Raw genomic sequence first — 17283 nt, 5'->3', positions numbered from 1 at the left:
AGATAATCCTTACCTTATTTTGTAACTATCACATAATTACAATTCAGCCCCTCTAGTTTAATTAATTACATTTGATCACAAAACTAATTCTTAATTAATTATTGACCAATATTAATTAAACAAATATGATTTCTCCTTTAATATATTATTCTTATAACATATTAATAAATCATATTATCCTCTCTTTCTATTTATTTCTCCAATCAAGTTGCTTTGGTGAAGGCAACCCAAAAGGACCATGCACCATCGGGTCAAGTACATACCAAAATAGTTATGGACTTAGACACTAATCCAACAGTTTTTTTGTTGTTAGGGATTCATTTTCAATCCCAAACAAAGACGAGGTGATTGTTCCTGAGGAGCTGGGAAGAAGAGTTTGGCATAGGAGGGAACGGGTCCGAGAAGATCCACCAGTTATCCCGGTGGAAGACAAGAATGAGGGGTGGAATAACATGGAGTATAGGGGGTAGTTGGATGATATTGGCCGAGGCATTAACTATAATAATGAGTCATTCAACTATCTCTTTCAACAAATGCACATTGCTCCACGGCCCAGGCCCGGATATCCATACATTATGAGTTGGGAGGAGCGTATGCAAAGGAGGAACAACCAAGCAAGTGGAAGTGGAGCAGGAGGAGAAGACATGGAAGAAGAAGCTTGAATTTGTTTTTATTTGGATGTTTTTTTATTCCGTTTGTTTTGTGCTTGAACTTTTGATGTACCCGAACCTTAATTAGGACGTTGTTCGTTTTCTTTCACTTGTGGTTGCTTTGTTTTTCAGGTTTGAAGATTAGGGTGCATTTAGGAGTCTCATTGGTCAAGGCTAAAGTGAGGGATGGTGTAGATAAGAATGTCAAATGTTACATTTAAGGTTGAGTCTGTTAGGAATGAGAGTGACAAAATTCATCATTATTGAAGAAAATAAAAGAAGAGTCACTGAAGTGTCCTGTTTCAACACTTCGGCCAAGGATAAACAGCAGAAAAATTAGTTTTTCGACTCGGCTACTACTCGCCAAGTGCACCTACGGTACCCGCCGAGTTCATGTGCAATTCCTCGATTTTCTGCTGGCGGTCGGTTTACTCGCCGAGTTCACGTTTGACTCGCCGAGTCCCTTAATGCTTCACTCTCAAGATCTGTTTTGGGCACATTCACTGCAGCCTTTATCCATACTTTCGTAAAGACTCATTCCTGGAAGGTTTCTGAGAAGCTTTTTCCTAAACAATTAGAGCTATTTAGATGTTTACCACACGCGACATGTTACCCAAGGCATGGATGACCTGTTTCCATGTCTAAAGACATTTGAAGTTGGAGTTTTACATGAAGAATATCAACCTCGCGACTGCTATCCTAGGGGAGTTTGTTCCAATTCCCTCTTTAGTCTTGTGGTTTTCTTTTCATGCATAACATGCAATGGGGACATTGCATAAATTAAGTATGGGGTAGGGGTTGGTTACATGTTAGTCAATTTAGAATCCTAATCCAAATTTAGGCTTGATTTTTTTTCAAAATCTTGCATAAAACATTGCTTAGGACTTAACTTAGAAAACTATGGTAAAAGCAAGTAGGATTCCATGTTAGAATTATGTTGATGATTGCATGAAGACCCAAATGTTTAGTTGAGCCTATATACGTTCTACTGCATTTGTGGCCTCCTTATTCTAGTGAAATCATGGGACAAAAACACGACCTTGCTTAGTTTGAAGGATGCAATATGTTTAGCATCGTGTACCAGAAATGTATCCAGGAAAATTTTATTTTTAACCAATAAAGGTTGAAATTGAGCGCCCCTGCTTAAGCATGTAGGTTTTGAGTGAAAAAAAAGTGAGTTACATGTTAAGAAAAAAAGGAGAGAGAGAATTACAAGAAAAAGTTGTAAGAATTTTGGAGCAGTCAAAAGTGAAGATCAAAAGATCAAAATTCCGAAGATTCAAAAAGTTGAAGATACCAAAAATTAAAAAAGGTGGTGAATTCAAAGAAATCGAAGATCAAATTGTCAAAGAAGTGAAGATTCCAAAGAGCTCCATAGTGGTATCATAAATTGTAATTTTCTAGATTATGTATGCTTGGGTTGCTCAACCAAAAATACCTTGAGTTTAGGATGTTTTCTGCGGATGGATTCGGAGGGATGCATATAATAAGCATTGTTCGGAAAAAGTGGGCGAATGTTTATGAGGATTGTGAGTATTTAGAGTATGGGGGTTCCTTAGGAAAAATTTTAGACACAAATGCATGTGTTGCGGTCTTGGCATAATGGTTGGGTTTGATTGGAATTATCTTATGTGATTCTAGTATGCTAAAATTCTGTTTTGCTTGGGGGCAAGCAAAAGTCAAGTGTGGGGTATTTTGATATGTGCATATTTAACCATGTGTTTAGTATAGAATTTAATCAATTATTAGCTAATTATTTGCATAATATGGACAAAAGGTACTTAATAATGTCTAAATTATATTTTCAGTCTAGAAGACATGTTTGGGAGCAAAAAGAAAGAAGGAGAAGCAATCAGAAGCTGGAGAATGAAGAAAGAAGAACAAAACTGGAGCTACTCGGCGAGTCCAGAAGCTACTCGGCGAGTCTCGTTGAATGTTCGCAAAGTAATGTCCAGAATCCTTGCCGTACACATATTTCTCAAAGGAACTCGACGAGTTGGGCACCTACTCGCCGAGTTGACCCTATTTTGAGATAATTATAAATAGAGGAAGTAATCCCAAATTGAGGAGTTTTTTGGCATCTCTGGAGAATAACCTGCGACTGAAGAAACCCTTGGAGACCTGAAGAGCCCTAATCTTTGATCTTTAGAAGACTCAAGGCGAATTAGGTTAAATCTTCAACTTAATCTAGAAGTGAATCATGTTTAGACCAATGAAATTCATTTTTAGCTTCTCTTCTATTGTAATCATGAGCGGAATTTTCGTAGTTTCTATTTATGAAAGACTAATTTACTCTTATGGTTTGATTTATACTTTGATTGATTGATTATTGGTGATTTTATTAAACTAAGTTTGTTAAAGAACCTTATGCATTAACTATAACTATTTTCTATTAATTGGAAAACAATTAGGCTGCATGAACATCTCTTAATTGTTAACCTCATATGATTTATGTGAACACTTCATTATATGCCTAGGATTAGTGAATATGAAACTAGGATTAATTAGTTTATGGGTAAATTAATGTGTGAGCTTGTTTGGTAAACCAACAAACAAGAGGTTAGTTGAATTACCAATTTGATTAACCAATTACAAATCTTATTTAATCCAAATAATTGAACTAGGGAGTTAATTAGTTTAAACACTTGATCACTTCTTGAATTGATTAATTTCTTAAGGGTTGGTAATAGCAAATGCGAATCTAATCACTATAGTTGGTAACCAATAACAATTAATTTATTATTTTATCATAAATTAACCATAGGAGTGAATTGGTTGGACCTAAACAGAAACCCTTTTATTAAATTTGGTGAATTTTTACTTGTTCTAGTTTTTTAGTTAATTACGTGTTAAGAGGTGTGTTTAAGTTTCTAGTCTTGTAAAACTAGAGAAAACCCTATACTTTTATTACTTGTATAGTTAAAATTAGTTATTAGTTTAATTTCCGTTCCCTGAGTTCGACACCCTACTTATTCAACTATACCACTAAAAGACAGGTTCACTGCCTTTGTGTGCTAAATTTATATTTTTAGAGTAGGAATAAAACCAGTGCATTTTACACACATCACAATCGAAGTCAGTTCTGCTCCTACTTTGGGCTTTGATGATCTAGAAGCTACCAAAGTCAATCAACCTCAGGATTCAGATGACTTCATGATGATTGTTGATGAAGACTCTTCCAGTGGTTCATAGCATTCCACCTCCAAGCCTAAACAGAAGAAGAAGAAGAAGAAGAAGAAGAAGAAGAAGAAGAAGAAGAAGAAGAAGAAAATGGTTGTATATCGCAAAGAGTTTCTCAGCCTGCAAGCAAAAGTCGATCAAATTCTCGTTGCGGTAAATTCCACTCAACCACAAGATGTTCCTGGTTCAGAAACTCTCATAGAATGCATTGAGTGACTTGAAACCAAAGAAAGACTGGCTGCTGAGAGAATCACCCTCAATGTCGAAATGGGTATCTGAGCCCTGGATACAACTCGAAAGGTTGATCACCAACAATTCCTCTCCACTACAGAGAAACTCATCAATGAGGTGTCCTCCATCAAAAAGGAACTTCTTTCAGCAATCGCAGATCAAAAGGCTCATTATTCAAAAATTATTGTTAAGAAACACAATGCCTGTGAATATGGTATCTCGGTTCTACAATCAACTATCCACAGCCTACGCCAATCCTTATCATCCAGTCTTCATGGTCAAGAAATTATGAAGCTTACAAAGGAAATATGAAATCTGCTCTTCAACACCACAATTCCTAACAATCAGCAGCTTAGTGATGCACTCTGAGCCCAATTTAACAACGTCATTGCCAAAATTGACGGTCTTAAACAATGGCTTGAGGAAGACCCCGATGTTCCTTCCTCAAGAGGGGGAAGTGAAGACCGCAATACGGACCAATTTCATCAGGTTACTCCTCAGCCATCTCATCAACATACTCCCATCCAAGTCGGTCCGAGTCCTCTTAAAAGAGTTCCCATTCCACAGTCTTCTCCGCAACCCTCTCCCAAAAAGAAGACTTTGGTACCTTCTCAATCTCCTTCAGCCACTCATATTGTGCAAGAACGACCAGAATCGCCCCGTCACCAAGAAACTCCTCCTCACTTCAAAAACATAGCTTCAACAATGTCATCCGAACATGAAGAAGACTCCCCTGCAACCCAAAAAAGAAAACAGGATTGGAAAGCTGCTAAATTTGCTGAACATATATGGAGAGACCATGGGTTCGACACTACCATGGACGAAACCCTCATCAACTCATGGGTCAATCCAACCTAAAGGCTCCAAGACAATGATTACTGGCCAGTACTAACATATGCTGAGCCTCCGGAGGATGGCTATTGGGACATTCCCATTTCCCGGAATGCAATGTTATTCACTATATTCGAACCTTTTGACCTTAGCCTCCCGGATGATCAAATACTACCTCTGGAATTTGAAAGACTGGATAAATTCCATGGTAAACATGGATCCAAATTTCAAAGTATATGGTCAAGTGTCAGGCCCTCAGGTGTCAAAAACTACAAAGTCCGCAAATTCATGAAGGCTAAGTTTGTTCAATGTACGTTAACTAGAAGAGAATGTGTCTACATTCGGACTCAAGCCAACTTTCTCTGTATGAAACCTAAAGAGGTATTTCTCATTGCTAGAGTGTTTCAACTCAAATCTGTAAAATACTCGAAAATGAAGATCGCTTATGAAAGAGCATGTGAATACCCCAAAAGCACTGTCTGCGATTTTGCGAAACTAGATGCGGACATTTACCCTACCCTAGCTCAAAAGTTCAATCTTCCTGCGCTTGAGCCTGCATGTTGGGTCAAAAATATGGTTTATACTTAGCTTTTCTAGGAAAATGTATTTTTGTGTCTTGGACCGTAAACAACTTGGTGTTTACGGTCGTATACGTGTTTACGGCTGTGTTTACGGCCGTAAACCCATTTACGGCCCATGTTCACCAAGCCCACATTCCCTAGTATATATATAGATGTTAGGGTTGAGGAGTAGAGATTGATGAACAGAAGAGAACATAGGAGCTTATGTGTGTGTGTGTGTGTGTGTGAATCTCTTGTATCCGGATCATCATTCTATTTATTAGTACATTGATATTGATATTCTTCTTTTTCTCATTCTCTTCTATTTGATTTGACATCATCCGTTTGATTGGGATTCCGCACCATCAAACGGATCTGATTGATACACAGACAAATTAGGGACTTACAATTGGTATCAGAGCCAAACAAAACAAAAAAATTTTAATTTTAAAAAATCCAAAAACATTAGAAAATTAGAAAATCAAAATATGGTGTTAATGGAATGTGCTTGCAGGAGATGTTTTGGGAAGTGATATAATCATGTGATAACAGGCAATCTGAATCTGTGTAAGGGACTGAATCTGAATTGTCTAGGCTCTATGTTCGATGTGCTGGTAGGCACGAAAGATTTAAAATGGACTTGACTAGGCATAGATGAACTTAAGGAATCTAGAGACTTGAAAAATCTTGACCTAGATAGATCCATTTTTCCTGACAATACGACTCTCGGATAGGTTGAGCAGAGAGATATACATGAGAATCTACCGGTCACACTAAATAACCCGTATCTAGAACTATGGATTTACTTTTCCTCGATGTGCGGATTCTGTCCTTAATTCTGGTTGGATGAGGTGACTAGGGAATTCCGATAAACTAGGTCTGTAGAAAGTTATTTTCTTTCTTTCAGTCTGTTAGTCATATGTTGCCTCCTTTGCGTGATCGAGAGATCCGACCTGGACTGTAACATATGCGATTCTATCTCTCTGCATCTTCTCTCTATGCAATTCTTTCTATCTGTTAGCCATATATTGTCTCCTTTGCGTGACTCAAAATCCGACCTGGTACACAGTATATGCACCATTCTCTTCTCAATCCTTCTAAAACCCTCAGTTAGTCATATGTTTCATCCTTTGCGTGATTGGAAGAGATTCGACCTGGATGTACAGCATATGCATTCTAAATCTATCTTCTCTCTTAATAATTTTCTGCTCACCCGGTGTAAGGAGTATTTTCGAAGTCCTTGATGGCTGGACCATACCAGGAAGCGGGAAACATGTTCTAGTACAATTAAAATTGAACACATAAAGATTGTTTGTAGATCTCGTTGCTCAATCTAGGTGGACAACAATATCTTTGGTCGTCGTTAGCTGAATGGTCCTTAAGGATTAATATCTAGGAACTTAGGACAACAATATCTTTGTCTTGTCACTTATAGTATGTCCTAATTTTTTCATAATCTCTTGTGCTTAAGTGGACCACAATACCGGCGATTGACCAGATCTATTCATGAAGGGAGAGGTACAGATAAACAGATAAAGGTTGTCTAAAATCTTTGATCCCAAATCACTCTTACAGTTAGCTATTATTTTTGTTTTTGTTAAGTTTGTTCATAGTGTTCTTCTAATTTAAATATAAAGGGGAGAATTAAAATAAAAAAAAACAAACAAAAATAAGAAAATTCAAAATAAAAAATAGTGTTGTTTTAGTTTTATTTTTGTTCAGAAAATATGAAAAACCCAAAAATATTGTGTGTTAAATTTTCTTTTAGTTTTGTTTTGTCTTGAAAAGTGAATTTAGGTGAAGATGAAACTCATGGAGTTTGTATCGAAGATTTCTGAGCCAAGGCTTCGTCCGTGAGCATCGAAGAATTCTCATTCGAAGGAGCAAGAAACGAAGATTATTCTTTCAACATTCAATCCTTCAACCCCAGAAGCAAGGTGAAGCATAAATTGAAGATTATGTGACAGATTGCATTGAAGACTCCTCAATCATTCTGCTGCTATCTATGAACCTGCTGAAGTGATCTAGAAGTTTTGCTCTCTCTAATGTTCTCTCTGAAGATTCTCAAGCTGAAAGCGCTATCTTTCAAGAATCAGTACATCAAGCCTCCTCACCCAATGTGCGTTAAATGTCAAATTCTGAAGAAATGCCCAAGTGCTCAAGATGAAGTCGTTCATTGAAGATTCATCAAGTTCATCTTGAACTTGTGAAGAATTTAAAGATAAAAGTTGAAGCCAAGCTCCCAATGAAGATTATCAAGAAAACCAGCTACTTTTTAGGGGAGCTTGTTGGGTCAATTAAGAAAAGAAAGTTATAAACCAAGGGGGAGATTGTTGGGTCAAAAATATGGTTTATACTTTACTTTTCTAGGAAAATGTATTTATGTGTCTTGGACCATAAACAACTTGGTGTTTACGGCCGTATACGTGTTTACGGCTGTGTTTACGGCCGTAAACAGGTTTACGGCCGTAAACCCATTTACGACCCATGTTCACCAAGCCCATATTCCCTAGTATATATATATATATATATATATATATATATATATATATATATATATATATATATAGATGTTAGGGTTGAGGAGTAGATTTTGATGAACAGAAGAGAACATAGGAGGTTATGTGTGTGTGTGTGAATCTCTTGTATTCGGATCATCATTCTATTTATCAATACATTGAGATTCATATTATTCTTCTTCTCATTCTCTTCTATTTGATCTGACATCATCCGTTTGATTAGGATTCCGCACCATCAAACGGATCTGATTGATACACAGGTAAATTAGGGACTTACACCGCACCCATCTTCACTGAAGGATATGAAGAACGATCCTTAGGAGCAACCAACTTTCCAAAGTTGGGGATTATTTTCAAAAGAACGAACAACAGTGTGAAATATTTTGTTCCTATCTCAGCCATGCACCGCCTGACTCGAAGGCAACTGGAAGTCACTTTGACTTCGGTGCAAAGATCTAAAAACACTACTAAAGAAGTCAAATTTGAGATCACTTGAAAGATCAACTGGATGATTGAAGTAAGGAAGTTCTGATGGTTGCTGATCAAATTCCTAAAGCTCAACCGATGAAAATTTAAAGACGTCACTTAAGGGGAAATTGTTGAACCATACAAGTGATCCTCTTAACTTTACAGATCTGAAGCCATCACCAGATCCGCAACCGCAATCAAGCACCGCAAGCGCAATCAAGCACCGCATCCGCAGTCCTCATTTTACTTAGTATTAGTTTTATCTGTTTAACCATTTGTCTTTACATTTCTTTATCCAGTGTGCCTTGTATGGCCACGTTAGAACAAATAGAACTTGTAACTCTTGAGACTCTACAAATAGAGTTCTCCTTATGAATGAAATTTACGCATCATATATCTCATATCTCATCTTACTTACTTCTTCTCTCTACATAAAACTTAACTGATTGTAATCTCTCTTCGGAGCAAGTCATTCTTGACTTCATCACTAAGTTTGATGTCACTCACTAACTTGAATTGACTGCGATTCTCGTTAAGAATCAACTTACGTGTATACTTGATATAATACTTGTTGTCGTTTATATTTCCTTATATTTTCGCATCTAACTATCTAAACTTTAACTTATTATTGTTAAGCTTAATGATCCTCTGAGTTAAACTTTATTCCGTAATATTACTTTGTTCTAACGTTTGTTCGTGTTCCTCAAAGTTTTCCTCTCAACACTCAGATCAGTTGGCCGACATCTTCACAAAGGCCTTACCTGAACCTACATCTAATTGAATTTTGCATGGGCTAGGAATGATAGAAGATGACTCAGTTCTAAAATCCTCCTCGTAATTGGAATTTACTATTCATGTTCCGAATGGTTCCAAGCTTCAGAACATCTCAAAATTCATTTCTCAACTTCTGATTGGTTTCGAGCTTCGAAATGGTTCAGAATCTACGGTTCACTGGATTTTCGGAATGCTTTCTATCCTTCGTGCATTAAGTCCATTCCGATTGGTTCCGAACTTCACAATGTTTCGGATTCTACTCTCCATCCTCATTTCAGAATGTTGTATATCCTTCATATATTAAGTCTTTTCCGACTGGTTTTGAGCTTCAGAATTATTCGGAAGTTACTGTTCCTTTTTGGTTCTGATTTCTTTATTTCTGTTTTCATTTTTTTTAGAAAATCAAAAATATTTTTCTTTACTTCTGCTTTCATTTTTTTCAGCAAAAAACACAAAACTATTTCCTTTATTTATGTTTTCATTTTTTTAGTAAATCAAAAATATCAAAAATATTTTTGTTTATTAATACTGTAATTTTCTTTTCAATAACACCAAAAACATTTTATTTTCATTGAATTAACGGTCTTTTCTCAGGAAAATATTCTTAATTGCCACAATTCAGAATGATGGGGAAAGTATGATTCTAAATTGTATACTAGCTAAGCATCCCTAGAAGCATATTGTTGCTTGTTGTCCCAAGCCTCTCAGAATCTATGTTAGAAGCCTTAATGAAACTTTCATTCTGATCGTTTCTTCCCAATTAGGCTATAAATTCACATAAGTCATTGAGCTACCTTACTCTTCTCACATTGAGTTAAGACTTGACTGCTTTGTTATTCATTTATAATAGAGCTACATCTTTTTTTCTTTGGAACAAATCTACAATTTCTCCATCAATTTTGTGTCTATAAACGTAACCCTTGAGACTCTTAGAAATTACCACTGAGGTTTATGTTTACATAACATCTGTGTTTATGGTCATGAAATCGTTATCACCATGATTTTGAGTGAGACACAAAATCCAAAACCTATTTCTGAATTGACGGTGAACAATTAAATGTTATAGATATTTTCACCAAGGAATTGGCGAATAAAACCTTTATGGTTTGTACCCTTACGAGTTTGACATCTTATTTTCCTTTTTGAGCGATCTTCATGAAATTTTTTTGACCCAAGACATTTCTTCCCAAAAGATCCAGGTTTTTTTTTTTTTTTTTTGAGATTTCCATAATATCCAGTTACTAAAAGAATATCCAAAGCATACTTGTTCTTATGAATACAATGGCCAAACAAGTACTTCTGCTAGATTTTCTCACTTATGTTACGTTTCAGAATCTAGTTGAAGCTTAAGCCACCCTTATAGCCTATTAAAAGAAGCCTTTCACAGTTTCTTAATAATTGGTAATCGTAATTCAACAGGATACCACGCAAGCACTTCAAAGTCTCTCTTGAATCAGAAGGAAGAGATCATTGCCCGAGATCCATCTGATTTTCATGTCAATCTTGTTTAACATCACAGAATCCCTAAATTTTGATTTGCTTTATTTCTTTATCTTTGGCACACTCTTGTACAACAATCCTTGTGATTTTTCAAAGTCTGGTTGTAATTCTGATTGGTTACTTTTATTCTAAGAACAAGTTATGGTCTCAAAGGTGAAGACTTGTATGATGATTCGAAAGTGTCAATACCAAAACGAAAGTTTCTTGGAGATTAAAATTCAAATAAGGTGTGACGTCTGCATTCCCTGACACATGTGTGGCTTTTTACAGCAAAGTGTGACATCTATTGATGAGTTGGCAAGATATCACAGGCTGATTTTGAGGGATATAGGAATGTGGAACGGTGATTTTCTCTCACCACTCATAACAAACTGTATAAAAGGGTTTTGGATGGTTCACTTTCTCTCACCGCTCACACAATATTCAAAACATTCAAGGCAAAAACCCCTAAAAGCTCTCTATTGTTCATCGTCTTCTTCCCAACAACAATGGCAGGATCATCTGAGCGCGTCTCATTTGCTGACTAATCTGCCTCCGTCTTCATGCTCAACATGAAGCATGGCCAGAATATGATCCTTCATCTTGATTCCTATCGCTACAATGAAGTTCTCTGGACAATCATCGAATTCCTCAAGTTCTCACCACTGGATCAGGCATTAACAACGGAAGAATATGTTCCTCAAAGTAATCCCATCTTATTGTTGCAAAAGGATTTTTTTTGTTACTTGAAACATACACCCAATCTTGGATTATGGTATCCTCATGACTCTAAGTTCAAACTTGTAGGATTAACTCAATCATATCATGGTGGATATTGTTGGGTTTTGATCATTGTAACACTCCTAAGTGTACATGCAACCCTAAATACCTTGGATCTATGTTTTCTCTATTATACATGCAAATATGAACTTTCCAAGGTATTCATCCTAACTAGCAAAATAACAGTGATTCATATGGATATCTCAAGTTAGAATTACATACCTCTTTGATGTAGAATGTCTTCATGAAGCTTGAGTGCCTAGTGCCCCAAGTATGACACCTCAAATGGTTCACACAACACCAAATGCACATGGAATGACTTGAGAGAAATAGAACACTCCTTGAAATCGTCTAGCCCTCATATTCACACACTATTGTTCGATTTCTTGAGCCATGGGATTCTTTTATATGGTGGCTATTAGGGTTACACCATGTAACTCATAACTTTACCCATTCCTTATGCTCCATGGATTTTAACCTCCATGAAGTATCCATGGGTCACCCCATGGACTTAGTCCAACATAAGGAATCTTGGATCACAAGCCCACATATATAAGAATGAATGATTTACACAATCAACCCATATATTTAATTAGTCTCCTTTTGATCACTTAATTAATTCCAAATTAATTCTTGATCAATACTAATTAAATAACCTTATTACTATATTAGAACTTATAATATTTTAACCAACCTTAAGTGTTATTTCTCTCATTATAGTCTATCCAAATGCATGATGACATGCAACCCAAATGGACCATGCCAGGTCGGGTCAAGTCTTACCAATTATAGTTATGGACTTAGACATTAATCCAATAGTCTCCCACTTGGATAAGTCTAAAACTATTATTGCGTATGACTTCAAGAACCGACTGGCAATCGTAGCTCTCAAAAGCTTCTGTCGAACTTGGACCTTGTCGATGAACTCTGACCTTTGTCAATGATTTGTCCATTAGATAAGAGATCATATATTCCTCCATTCTAGATATCATATGGACTGAGACATGGACTATAAATCATTCTCTCTGTCCATTTGTTGTTTCCTGATTTTCGATTCATGATAACTGACTGATTGAACAAATCAAATCAGTCCTGGCTTGGCCAAGCACTCACATGTATCATCATTGAATCATCGAGGGGCCCACAGATATCGCTTTTATCTCGAAGGTAAAAGGAATGGATAAACTTCGACTCATATGGCTTGTTCTACTACTTGTTGAATCATACACAAAGTCATGTTTTATAACATCGAGTTACCAATGCGTTTTCGTGCAATCAATATAAAACCAACTCATATCTCTAGGTTTGAAGAATATAAGATATTATCGTCTCATGATCACTCGTGATAAAATCCATGAAGTGATTCCAATGAGCGTGGGTTGAATCCAATATTCAGAACTTATGAGCACTCATGAGTGTTGTAGCACCACTTTGTCCAACATCTTAGACCTCTACAAGCCAACCCATGACAGTCTTGATTCATATCTACTTCCAACATATGACCGACTATGGATAGTTTGAATAAATTAGTCATTCCGGAAGAATAACCTAGTTATTATGGAAGTCAAAACATGCAAAGTGAAACACAAGAATAAATGAATCTAATATGGTATCAAAACCTATGAATATAAATAAAACACTTTCTGTTTTTCACCATATTGATTACTCATTATTCATTGTTTCGGTTTTATCAACTTTATACTTGAATTAAAACATTAGGTGTCGCATGCTCCAAGCATGTACACTATGTTTTCTAAACAATAGCTTTGCCATACACCAAGTATGAACTCTATGTTTGTCTATGATCCTTTTCTTTGTGAACTAGATCAGTTGAACATAATTTCAATGATTCTCTTTTCACACCCCCAAATCCTTATCGAAAATGTAAGAATTCCAAATTCCTATCATTTATCGAAATATGTTAGATTTTAAACTTATATGCATTGATCCTCTTGTAATGATTATACACAAAGTCACAAAGACTTGTCAAAAGACATTACAAAGTATTCCAATGGAGATCAATTCCATTGGAAACATCCTTCTTGCATTAAGTTTTCTAATCTTACATAGATTAAATAACTTCCATCTATGAAACATTCCCATTTTGACTATCACTTCTGAACAAGAGTTGCCTCTTTTCAAAATATGTCAATATGGTCCTTCCAAAAATTAACACTATACTTCCAAATGTCCATGAGCAACCAATCTTTGGTAAACCTCAGATTTTCCTCGACAATTGCTTAATCATTTTAGTCAAATCCAATTCTAGACCTTTTCCCTTCTTAATGCCGCAGGCATTTGGAATGTTAAGGATAAATATTATAGCACATGTAATCGATCTTGTACCCAAAACAAATGCGTAACACCCAAATTTTTCAAAACAATTTTTACATTTTCCAAAACATACTTTCATTCATAAATATTATAAAAATGTCATTGTATCATATAACATCCATAAAAACACAACCCAAGATCATAACACATAAAAACTCCTCGCATGTGTACCGATCATGTCGGTGCCTTCCAGCGGTCCTCACTGGTACCTGAAACACATAACACAACACTATAAGCATAAATGCTTAGTGAGTTCCCCAAAATACCACATATAACTCATATTAGCCACTCGAGGCTATAACTCTGTGGACCCTCTGGTCCTAACTCTGTGGACCCTCTGGTCCTAACTCTGTGAACCTTCCGGTTCTAACTCTATAAACTCTGAAACATACATAGCATAAATCACATAGAAATAATGCCGTGTATCACATCATATAAATAAGATAAAAAAATACTCTGTCACATAACTCTAAGTATCACTCTAGGTAAAGTATAGTGAGAAGACTCACCTCGAGTAACTCGGTTATCTCGAAATCTGTAAAATCTGATCTAGCCTCCGCCTAATCATATGTAACAAACACTCTAAGTCAATATATCTCTCAAGGATAGATTATTTCCTCTCTTGGTACTCTCAGAAGGGTAAAAGACCATTTTACCCTTCTCATGGCTCCAAGACCCTAAAGTTGACCAAACCCTAAAAGTCAACAAAAGTCAACTCTCTGGGTTACGCTGCGCGTACCAAACGTGTATGTTGGGTGTACCCGGTGTTTCCACAGAAACGAGGTGCGCGACCCCTTACACCGCACGTACTGGGATTACGCCCCGCATAACTCCCAGTTTCAGACTCTAAGCTTTTGGGGTCTTAAACAGTTAAGACCCACGTCCAACTTCTAGATCTGACCACCTCTAAGCCTCTTAATCCATAAAGTTGGTGACTTTAAGCCTTTGTATGGCTGGACAAGTCACTATTACCCATAATATTCCATTTCCCAACTCTAAAGAGCTCATAACTCAAGCATGACCTCATATCAACGACCAAGATGGAAACTTTATGGATCTATAACTCAAATACTACTGAAATGGGACAGATCTAGGTCCATGGAGCACATTACATTCATAAAGTCTCCACATTTGGGACTTTTAACCCTAGAAATGGTCCATGCAACATCAAACCAAATAAGGAAGAAAGTTTTGAACTTTATACCTCTAAATGAAGCTCCTTTCTCTGAAGATCTTAGATCCAACCTTGCACTTCAAGTCCTGGCCTCCTCAAGCTCTTCTCCATCTTCTTCACTAACACACCAAAACACTTTTAGCTCCAAAACACACACAGCGTACTCCTCAGTACGCTCAGCGTACTCATTTGCTCCAAGATTTCTCTCAAGGGACCACTCTTGGCAACTTGACAAAATGGAAGGGTTTAATAGTTTTACCTGGATTTCGGGATGTTACAAAATGGGACACGATTCATGATGTCTCACATAAAGACATGATTCTAGACCAGTCTTTTGCTACAATATTTTTTTTATTTTCCATGTTCTCAAAATTTGACTATGAAGAGGGATAACGTAAGCATAATCAAATTTTGAGAACACAAATAACAGACCCATATATAGAATTTCCTTATGTTGAGCCATTCCAACCCAAAATTCATATATATCCTTGACTAAAGATGATTAAAACCTCAATCTAAGCTTTTAGACTTGAAATGAAGTATAATTTCCTCTCCCTTAGTTATAGCAAAACAGCTTTTCAACCCCTGCAACTTCATGAATTGAGACTTTTGTTTTCTATAATTAACATTGCTAACTTGCAACCTTTATCATAATTATCATGCTCCCACTAACATGATGATTATTATCATAACACTTATGCTCCCACTAGCTTTGACATGTACTCCGAAATCAGCTGGACTTCTAGAAATCAATACTTTATTGACTTTCTTACCAAAGTTCAGATTCCTAATACTAGATTGCTTTCATAAAACTTTAAAGGTACCATACACCTTATCTTAGATAGCTCACAGGTGTCTAAACAATTTTAAGAACTATGAAAAGGGATGGCGTAATCATAGTCTTGATTGTTTAGACCTTTGCCACTTCTCACAAGTCCATGTTAGTGTTTTGGTTAACCACACATGCTCCACTAACGACTTTGAGAATGCAAATATCGCATTTGCTATCTAGCTAAAATCTACTTAGTGAAAGTGTTTCCTCACCATCATTTTCATGAATCGGAGAGAAACCTTATGACACTTAGATTTAATAGTGTATGTGTTCTTATCCATGTGAATTGTCAAAACCATAGTCACAATACAAGGATAATGAAAAATCCAAACTCATATGGACTGAACTCAATCTTAATTTCTTGCCATCTGGTAGCTCAAGGGACTGCCATTGCTTCCAAGTTGTTATGAAACCAATTAAGAACTCTAAGAACTTATATGCAAAGCCAACTTTAACTAGAATGGGAACAGAAATATGTCAACACGATATGTTATAAACCTCAAGTCGTGTGCTAGTGAAGAACTTTAGGTTTTATTCTTGATTAGTTCTTGAGACTTTCAAGACCTTTAAGACTCCCACTTTCCTCTTGACATATAAGAATCACTTATCAAACATCCAAGAGATAGTTCGGATTCTAATCAAGACAAACACTTCACACAATTGTCCTTAGTTAGTCTTTGTTTTATCCAAAACATCACAACTTACCAATTTCAAATGTACAGAAGTACAAAATTTTTACTCTTACATTTGACAATTGTTTTAAACCTTCTTTAAGACATGTCACTCAAGTTACAATCTTAGAGTATAACTCTAAGAATTTTTTTTGGAATGAAGCATGAATCATCTTCTTGATTTAACCACTTCAACAATTCTTAGCTCCTCTTCTTAGCTATCAGAATGCACTTAGATGATGAATTGTGATAAGGTCTCTTAATCATTAAGATGATCATATAACATGATACTAAAGTACTCTCCCATCTTTTTAGATTTGAGAAACTTTTATCCTTCTGCCTAATTTGATTCTTCTCATTCGTTCTGCCATACATTGGAAGTTTTCCAATGTATCAAAATTACACTTAAGCCTGTAAGTATAACCATATTTACAAAACTTTAGTAAATCATGAAGAATAGTCTTAACGATTATTTGTGGTGGGCTTGATTAGTGCACAAGAATGTGTACTCGGTCCCTTAGTCCTTTACTATACTCACACATCCATGTGAACAAGTAATTAGTCTTAATTTTCCAATGCTTGAAAGTTCTCATTCATCATACTATACATCTTGCATGATTCCAAGTTTCGGTCCAATTGAAACTTGGGTGATGAGGATCTTTCCTTATTTGGTAAATTTAGACATTACCACAAATGAAATAATCAATTTCATATTTCCACTCTTGCTATTAATGGAATCGTATAAGCAACAATTTTTTTTCCTCACATGCCATTGTAAGGATATTTTAAAATAAATAAAA

Source organism: Lactuca serriola, chromosome 4, assembly GCF_051521515.1.
Source record: "Lactuca serriola cultivar US96UC23 chromosome 4, Lser_US96UC23_V15, whole genome shotgun sequence".
Lineage (NCBI taxonomy): Eukaryota > Viridiplantae > Streptophyta > Magnoliopsida > Asterales > Asteraceae > Lactuca > Lactuca serriola.
Note: the sequence above shows the minus strand (reverse complement) of the source record.